At 41.7% G+C, this 10,218-nt stretch overlaps 1 pseudogene; it reads left to right on the top strand.

Annotated features, from left to right (window-relative positions):
• Nucleotides 1-358: 358 nt before the first annotated feature.
• On the top strand, nucleotides 359-9,930 carry LOC139422481 (glutaredoxin domain-containing cysteine-rich protein 2-like; annotated as a pseudogene).
• Nucleotides 9,931-10,218: the final 288 nt, after the last annotated feature.

The raw sequence follows: 10,218 nt of genomic DNA, 5'->3' as shown, positions 1-10,218 counted from the left end.
CGACTGGACTGCTGGTGTTATTATGGGCTGGAGCCCGTTCTGCCATGCTCATTGCCTGAAGTCGGCATAGCCTGCCCTGGGACGTCTTCCTGTGGGCTCGGAAGAAGCCTCAGACTTCTCCACCGCTCTTGCGGAGTACCAGGACCTCCGGGAGGTTTTCAGCAAAGCCTTGGCCACTTCGCTTCATCCGCATCAACCCTATGACTGGGTGATTGACGTTCTCCCGGGCACTACTCCCCCATGGGGATGGCTGTATTCACTGTCAGGTCCGGAGAACAAGTCTATGGAAATGTACATCAAGGAGAAGGCCCAGCTCATGGTGCTGCACAACTTCTGGATCCTTTGACTTCCGGTCAACATGGTCTCCAATCGTGGTGCTCAGATCTCGTCCCGGTTCTGGAAGGAGTTCTGCACCCGAATTGGGTCATCGGACAGCCAGTCTTCTGGTTTTCACCCCTACTCTAATGGCCAGTCACAGAGAGCCAATCGGGACCTGGAGACGGAACTTCGTTGCCTCGTCCCCGCCAACCCCACCATCTGGAGCCAGCTATTCGTGTGGGTGAAATATGCCCGTAACACCCTTCCCTGCTCGGCCACTGGTCTCTCACCCTTTGAGTGTTCCTTGGGATATCAGAACACTATGTTTTGTACCTTTTGACACTGCCCTGGATTACTGACATCTGCCTGCCCTGACCCTGAGTCTGCCTACCCCACTGTTTTGTAATCACTTCTGTGATTCGAACTGTCTTTATCTGGGTCTTATCCTGAGTTCTAATTGCATACACATGACCATAGACGACCATAGCTAATTAATAGCTAAACTTTGTGTGAAGATTAAATATTAATATGAGAAGGACTAACCACATTTTGTAATTTGATAGATACTGTAATTAAGATAACATTTACTCTATTTTTTTGTTTGTTTTTAAATAAAAGCCTAATAGATCACCTACTCTGTAAAAATCTATTATTTGTGATTTTTTTCCCCCTGCTCAACAAACTCCTTCAACACATTGGAAACTCCTGAATCCTCTCTTTGTCTACTTGCAAAATAAACTTGTTCCATTGTGCTGAAATAAACCGGGTGTCAATCTCAGTCCAGAATAATTATGTATTGAATCAGTTCAGCAATAATTTAAGACGGACATGAATATTTCATGCTCATCTGTAGCTTCCCATCTTGTCAGAGGATGGAGTGTGATGACAAAGTCAAAGTACAACTTCAATTCCATGTGCAAGACAGTAATAGACCCGTAATGTCTGCCTAGAACAAATCACTTGCAATGCATTATGGATGAGATTCTGAAAGGGAACAGAGACTATATTGGCTGCTATATTGTCTTTTCTGGGACTAGACCCACATAAGCCAACGAAGTCAGTTTACAAAGAGGAGTTATTCATCAGTAACTCTGCTAGGGCTCTCTCAGTAACTTTGCCACTGTCAGTGAATTCATATTTTCAGAGATTGTCAGAGACATGTTCTATTAGGATTATATGACTTGACACATGGGTGTACTTGAAATTGTGTTCAATCCTATTTCCAAATGATGTGCAATTCATGTATTCAGTGTAAAACCTTGTAGCTGTCTTCAAAACTGTTCTGAATTACTTTTTAGATAGTCATGACAAAACAAAAAAAATAGTGTTTGTGTTTTAAGACATATACTAATTATTACTTAGCCCAGACATAGCATGTGTTTGTTGTATCTGCAAACGCATGCTGAGGCCAGGCAGAGTGATGCCTTGCGGAAGGTCACTGAAAGCGATGATTTATTATGACTATTGAACACATTTGAAATGCATCAGTGCAGTGTTAAAAAGAAATAATAAAAAACATCAGAGCTACATTGAGATCACAGTGGCAATACTTTCAACCAAACCAGCAGGATTCCTTGGACATTAAATTATTCCTTTACTGAGATGCAACCAAAACTATTTATCTCATGAACCACCATGGTTCTAGTGCAATCAGATTACACAGACTTGGACTGGATAAAAGGAAACAAAAGGGGGATCCATCTAAGCCTTGCATTGACTTACAATATAACAACAGTTATCTGTGGAGATAATTGCCAGATTGATTTAAACATGCATGGGGGTTAATGGCAGCTATTTGTTAGATTAGTCGGCCTATCTAAAAGGGCTGCTCACAGACATATGCCCCAACACTACAAGCTAATACTGATATTTGTGATTTCTAAACAGAGATACAGTTGAAGTCAGAAGTTTACATACACTTAGGTTGGAGTCATTGAAACTCGTTTTTCAACCACTCCACAAATTTCTTGTTAACAAACTATAGTTTTGGCAAGTCGGTTAGGACATCTACTTTGTGCATGACAACAATTATTTACAGACAGATTATTTCACTTATAATTCACTGTATCACAATTCTAGTGGGTCAGAAGTTTACATACACTATGTTGACTGTGACTTTAAACAGCGTGGAAAATTCCAGAAAATGATGTCATGGCTTTAGAAGCTTATGATAGGCTAATTGACATAATTTGAGTCAATTGGAGGTGTACCTGTGGATGTATTTCAGGGCCAACCTTCAAACTCAGTGACTCTTTGCTTGACATGATGGGAAAATCAAAAGAAATCAGCCAAGACCTCAGAATTTTTTTTTTTGACCTCCACAAGTCTGGTTCATCCTTGGGAGCAATTTCCAAATGCCTGAAGGTACCACTTTCATCTGTACAAACAATAGTATGCAAGTATAAACACTATGGGACCAAGCAGCAGTCATACCACTCAGGAAGGAGACGTGTTCAGTCTCCTAGAGATTAACGTACTTTGGTGCAAAAAGTGCAAATCAATCCCAGAACAACAGCAAAGGACCTTGAGAAGATGCTGGAGGAAATAGGTACAGAAGTATCTTTATCCACAGTAAAATGAGTCCTATATCGACATAACCTGAAAGGCCGCTCAGCAAGGAAGAAGCCACTGTCCAATACCGCCATACAAAAGACTATGGTTTGCAACTGCACATGGGGACACTTTTTGGAGAAATGTCCTCTGGTCTGAGAGGACATTTCACAAAATAGATGGCATCATGAGGCAGGAAAATGATGTAGATATATTGAAGAAACATCTCAAGATATCAGTCAGGAAGTTAAAGCTTGGTCGCAAATGGGTCTTACAAATGGACATAGACCCCAAGCATACTTCCAAAGTTGTGACAAAATGGCTTAAGGACAACAAAGTTAAGGTATTGGAGTGGCCATCACAAAGCCCTGACCTCAATCCTATAGAAAATGTGTGGGCAGAACTGAAAAAGCGTCCGGGAGCAAGGAGGCCTACAAACCTGACTCAGTCACAACATCTCTGTCAGGAGGAATGGGCCAAAATTCACCCAACTTATTGTGGGAAACTTGTGGAAGGCTACCCGAAACGTTTGACCAAAGTTAAACAATTTAAAGGCAATATACCAAATACTAATTGAGTGTATGTAAACTTCTTACCCACTGGGAATGTGATGAAAGAAATAAAATATTAAATAAATAATTAATTCTCTTTACTATTATTCTGACATTTCACATTCTTAAAATAAAGTAGTGGTCCTAACTGACCTAAGGCAGTGGATTTTTATGAATTGTTAAAAACGGAGATTAAAAGTATTTGGCTAAGGTGTATGTAAACTTCCGACTTCAACTGTACCTACACACTCCATGGGAGCATGATAGTATATTATACAGTCTGAACATGTATGTGCCATGGGATGAAACACATGTTGTCAGAGCTAAATGGCTGCTGATTGCATAGTACTGGACTGGAGTGCAAAATCAGTACACCTACATTTTCGTGTGTCCTTTCCAAGCCTTCATGCCAATGGTAAAACATCACGCCCACAATTCTTCTTTTGACCAACACGCCACTACTCCCACAAACATTTTTATTTGATGATATGGTCTCAGTGTCCCCAGTGAATAATTTATTGAATAATTCAGCTGTGGTAGATAGAGACAGACAGCAGGTAGAGGTAGGCTGATCTCAAGCAGTCCGTGGACTCCATATCTTCCAAGCTCATTGTTCAGGTAGGGTCTCAGACAGATTGTCACAGTCACATTTCCCACCAGCAGAACCATTGAGGAGCTCCAGAGGAACCTGGACAATAAGTATGACAGCAACCAGAGGCACCACAGCAAGTCCTGGAAGGTGAGGTTCTGAAGCATGTGTACGAGGATGGCCAGGAACTTGACAGCCCAGAGGAGAAGTACCCCCACAGCTTCCACAACCACAACATGCCCAGACACCTGGAGATGGTGCAGCTTTGTAGCTTCCAGGACATGCAGGACCAGGGCCCACCTACCGGACTGATGACCCAGAGGATGAACATCTACAGAGAAGGGCTAACGATAGACCCCCTGCCCGCAGCGATGCGCCAAGGCGAGACTTCAACGTAAGTAGTAGCGGCGTTGTTGAAAAACTATGCTATGAAAACTGTTGATTTGTAGCTTAATACACAACCTCAAGATTCCCCTTCACCCCACTCCTATTTAGTTTCATTACCTTTTGTAGTGCATGCTTCATCGTTTTTGATTAGTAATTCATTCTCTTCTGACGGATGGATGCTTGTCTATGAGATTCTCTAAATGCCTCAGAGGTGAATGAACCAAGTGAGTTACACTCATTCAGCTTTAAACAAAGGGAAGAACTTTAACCGAGGAAAACAGGGCCAGCGTTATGAGCGGGCCTTAGGCGGCCTGGCCAGACGTTCTTGCCCATCCAAATAAAATATTGAAATGTTGATAATTTATTTGACCGAGACGCACACCGACAGAAAGACACATCAATGTCAGATAAAGCATCCAAGCAAGTGAAGCAGCACCCCTCTGTCTCAGTATGTGTAAAGCATGTATCTGATCCTGTCTGGACCAAAAGAGTATGGCATATCATACTATTTATGGTCAGGCAGCATCAGATACATGGGCTGCATATATTGAGACAGAGGGGTGCTGTTTCACTCATTTGGAGCATCCGGTGAGAGAGTATCAGCAGAGAGAAAGAGGCAAAGCAAGAGAGAATCAGCCCACAGCGTTTCTATGGGCATAATATGCAGACCTACTGTAAGCTTGTCGACTGCCTTCCTGCCTTTGAGACAACCACTCCCATTGTTAGGGCGAAGACATGAGCATCTAGTCATTATACACAGAACTCTGGTTTCAGCCTGCGAATTGGAAAGGAAAGTTGGCAGGTGCACAGTGCACTATCATGATGCTGGCTTCCCCTGAAGTAAATTGATGTTTTGCCTAAATTATCTAATTACTCTCAAAATAAAAACATTCAAAATACTTCACCAGAGAGCATGACTTAGCCACAGAGAATCATTAGCTTCTTTAAAAAATAAATTGCTGTGGTTAGGCCTATGCCCTTTTGGGCACCAGGTGTTGCAATATTTCTAGCTGACTGAGTTGCGGCTGTCAGTGAAAAGCATCTAAAATATGTGAGAAGATAATGTGTCTTGAATACAACTTAAAATGTTGCAACAAGAAGAAGGGGAGGGGTGTGTGGTGAAGATATGGCACATCTCTCTCCAGAATGCATGCACTCAGCTCTCCAGAATGCGCTCAGCTGTCTCCCACCAATTCTGGCCCATTCATTGTTTCATTGTTTCATTTCCCAGGTGGGGGTACCTCCTGTTTCAGGAAGTAATGTCACTGAGTACTGCCCCTATATATAGGACCTGGGATATGGATGCCTGATGAAGACCTAAGGGTTGAAAAGTTGCTAATAAATATCACATGGTAGCATGAGCGGCAGTGTGCTGCATTTTCCTTTCTGTTTTCCATATGTAACCAATAGACCTAATAAATGTACCGTTAATCCCTGTAATTTGGTTACATACATTTCTGTTAATGCATGTATTAAGTACAGTCATTTACCATTCTCATTCTCAGAGTGGAAACATTGTTTCAACCTGCTACACTTGTGAGAAACGAGTTTTGGTTTATTTTATAACCATTACGAGTTTTGTCAATCTTTTCATTAGCTGTGTTCGAATGCTCATACTAACTGCACCAACAGTACTATTTGTGGCATATATTGAGTATGTAGTGTGCTTATTGGTCATAGTATGGACATAGTTAGTATGCCAAAAGTTCCCGGATGTCATACTACATTAGCCAAAATATGAAGTATACAAGCAGTGGACACTATTTCCGTGCTTTAAGGGCCCATAATCCAATTCTTCAGAAAACGGGCGTGGCTTTACAACGTTTTCAGATTTGAAGAAAATGTCGGGAAATATGCAGCCGAAATCCGAGGAGAGCAGATACAAATTAATTGCAAGTTTTTGTTGTTATGCTGTCATTTGCCAACCTCAATGTGTTTGCAATATTTTATCAATACAGCAATTAAGAGTCAGCTGATCAGATTACAGTCACATCTTCAGTATTTTATTTACTGGAGCGAGTCAGGAGACATGTCTCTACTGTAGTCTATCCTCTGGTGTTCAGACTAGACAATATACGAAAAGAAAAATATATTTACTTTCATCACTATGTCAAATTTCTCCAAATTACTTAATAAAAATGCCTTTGAATAAATTACAAGGCATGTATCACACAGTCCCATAAACAATTTATGATAGTACACTTACAAAGCCCCTCAGAAAGTTGTGTCTGCTGAAGCAAATAAAGGCACAGGCCATAACCACTAAAACATCAATTCATATTCGAGTCTGTCTTTATCAATATCTTTATAATGAGTAATGCACATCATTGACCAGGCTTTTTGTTTTGTGTCCTCCAGTCTTCAGTATTGGACTTTGGAAAGATAATAATCTACACCAGCAATCTGCGGATCATCCGGGCCTATCAGAGAGAAGGAAGGACATGGAGACATCCTCAGCTCCCTGGGGGAATGGGCGAGTACTCACAGGGAGGCCCAAAGCCCTCTGTGCTCACAGGGAGGGGCAGAGCACCGATCGACCGGACAAGGTAATGGTGCCTGACCAGACCATCTTGTGCCTCTCTCTAACCACATTGTCTCATCTCTCTGCCTGCTGACTGTGCACAGATAGTGATGACTACTCAGGTTCTCAGATCCTTATGAGCTGGGATACTCTCAGTAATTCCCCATGGTCACTTTTACTGATTGCAGGTTTCGTTCTCTCTCGCTCTCTCTCTCTCTCCTCTCTCTTTCTCTCTCTCTGTCTCTGTCTTTCCATTCCTAACTCAATTCTCTTTCTCTCACTGGTTTTCTCTAATTTGTCTCTTTTTCTCTTGTTTTTTTGTTGCCTTTTTCGCATTCTCTGTTTGGACCCAGGTCATGTTTCTTTTACTTGTAATATTGCGGCTAGGGTTACAAAACTACCGGTAATTTACCAAAGTTACCGTAATCTTCAGTAATTTTGTTAATCAACAGAAAATCTCTGGTAATCTATCGTAATTTTGGTAATTTGCACTTGAATATCTTTTAGAAAATGTATTAATATAAAGTTTTAATTAGTTATGTCTGTGTCCATATTGTCCATGAGTTTCAAATAGATAGACTGTATGGTTCACGAGAAAATAGCCTATACAGTGCATTTGGAAACTATTCAGACCTCTTGACTTTTTCCACATTTTGTTACGTTACAGCCTTATTCTAAAATGAATTAAATACACTTTTCCCTCATCAATCTACACACAATACCCCATAATGACAAGGCAAAAACTGGTTTTAACCATTCAGACCCTTTGGTGTGAGACTCGAAATTGAGCTCATGTGCATCCTGTTTCCACTGATCATCCTTGAGATGTTTCTACAACTTGATCGGAGTCCATCTTTGGTATATTCAATTGATTGGACATGATTTGGAAAGGCACACACCTGTTTATATAAGGTTACACAGCTGACAGTGCATGTCAGAGCAAAAACCAAGCTATGAGGTCGAAGGAATTGTCTGAAGAGCTCAGAGACAGGATTGTGTCGAGGCACAGATCTGGGGAAGGGTACCAAAAACTGTCTGCAGGATTGAAGGTCCCAAGAACACAGTGATCTCCATCATTCATAAATGGAAGAATTTGGGACCACCAAGGCCCTTCCTACAGCTGGCCGCCCAGCCAAACTGAGCAATCGGGGGGAGAAGGGCCTTGGTCAGGGAGGTGACCAAGAACCCAATGCTCACTCTGATCGAGCTCCAGAGCTCCACTGTGGAGATGGGAGAACCTTCCAGAAGGACAACAATCTCTGCAGCACTCCACCAACCAGGCCTTTATGGTAGAGTGGCCAGACTAAAGCCACTCGTCAGTAAAAGGCACATGACAGCACTTGAAGTTTGCCAAAAGGCACCTAAAGACTCTCAGACTATGAGACACAAGATTCTCTGGTCTGATGAAACCAAGATTGAACTCTTTGGCCTGAATGCCAAGCGTCATGTCTGGAGGTAACCTGGCACCATCCTGAAGCATGGTAGTGGCAGCATCATGTTGTTGGTATGTTTTTCAGTGGCAGGCACTGGGAGTCTAGTCAGAATCAAGGGAAAGGTGAACGGAGAAAAATACAAAGAGATGAAAACCTGCTCCAGGGCACTCAGGACCTCAGACTGAGGTGAAGGTTCACCTTCCAACAGGACAACGACCCTAAGCACACAGCCAAGACAAGGCAGGAGTGGCTTCAGGACACGTCTCTGAATGTCCTTGAGTGGCCAGCCAGAGCCCAGACTTGAACCTGATCGAACATCTCTGGAGAGCCCTGAAAATAGCTGTGCAGTGACACTCCCCATCCAACCTGACAGAGCTTGAGAGGATCTGCAGAGAAGAAAGCGAGAAACTCCCCAAATACAGATGTGCCAAGCTTGTTGCGTCATACCCAAGAAGACTTGAGGCTGTAATTGCTGCAAAAGGTGCTTCAACAAAGTACTGAGTAAAGGGTCTGAATACTTATGTAAATGTGATATTTCAGTTTTTTTTTTTTTACATTTTCACACAAAAAAACTGTTTGCTTTGTCATTATTGGTTATTGTGTGTAGATTTATTAGAGAAAAAAAAGTATTTAATCAATTGTAGAATAAGGCTGTAACGTAACAGAATGTGGAAAATGTCAAGGGGTCTCCCCTAGAGCGACTTAGAGGAGAAATTAGGGTTAAGTGCCTAGCTCAAGGGCACATCGACAGATTTTTCACCGAGTTGGCTCAGATATTTGAACTAGCAACCTATAGGTTACTGGCCCAACACTCTTAACTGCTAAACTACCTGCTGACCATTTTTGACCTCTGAAACCCGTCCAACAATCAACTTTCTTCACAACTGCCACCCGTTTGACCCCAAAACATTAATAAATATATATTTACATTATAAAATAAATGAGTGTGTAAAAATAAAATATTTCTTGCTGAAACCCTCATATTAAACGTGAATGGTATTGACTAAGTTGATGGTTTATATTTAGGATAATGTTTTACAGCTTGGTCATTCTATTTTTCTTTTTTTAAATCATCTTATTTAATTATTTCATATATTTTAGATGGAATAAGGCCACACAGAGGGCTAGAGATAATTACAGACGCCTGTGATAATCTGAAGTACCCAAAGGGTACAAGACTAGATGTCTTGTGATATATTTAATCAAATCCTTGAAAGATACCAACATTCTGGTAGTTTACTGGTAAACTTAGAACGCTTTCAGTAATATAGCTTCCCTTTGCAACCCTAATTTTGCCACACCATTTGATCAATACATTAGTTATGATACAGTATCTTATATGAGTTTACATAGGTGGCAGTGTCCCTCTGTGTTGTTTGTGACACTGTGTGTTTATTTGTGTGCCTCCACCAAGATGCTGCATCCAGCTGCCAGCATTGTGGAGGTTCGGGCTGTCCCCTGCTCTTTGTGCCATGGCAGCTGTCCATACTGGCCAACCGCTTCAACGAGTCTATCAGTGTGCTGTGATGCCAGTCCTGCTACTCTGATGGACTGGAGAGGTGCCAGTCCTGTACCAAATGACACCAACCACTGGCTGTGTGTGCCAATGGTACTGCTGCCTGAGGTAATATCACTGTAATACAAAATGCTTATGATGGGTATGGGAGCACTGTGTATGTTTTTGTAAGGAATCAGAATTCAATTTTTGGAAAGGAAGGATCCTGCCATACATGCAGCCGGCTGAATTATAGAGAACAATTAGTGTGTGCAGTGAATATTGCATATGATAAGACAACATATTCACTCTTTTGGTGGTAGCTGGTGCATCTGAGTCCCTACAAAAATAACATGTACCTCCAACTGGTTTCT

This window comes from Oncorhynchus clarkii, chromosome 12 (assembly GCF_045791955.1).
Source record: "Oncorhynchus clarkii lewisi isolate Uvic-CL-2024 chromosome 12, UVic_Ocla_1.0, whole genome shotgun sequence".
Lineage (NCBI taxonomy): Eukaryota > Metazoa > Chordata > Actinopteri > Salmoniformes > Salmonidae > Oncorhynchus > Oncorhynchus clarkii.
This window is presented reverse-complemented; position numbering and strand designations above follow the sequence as displayed.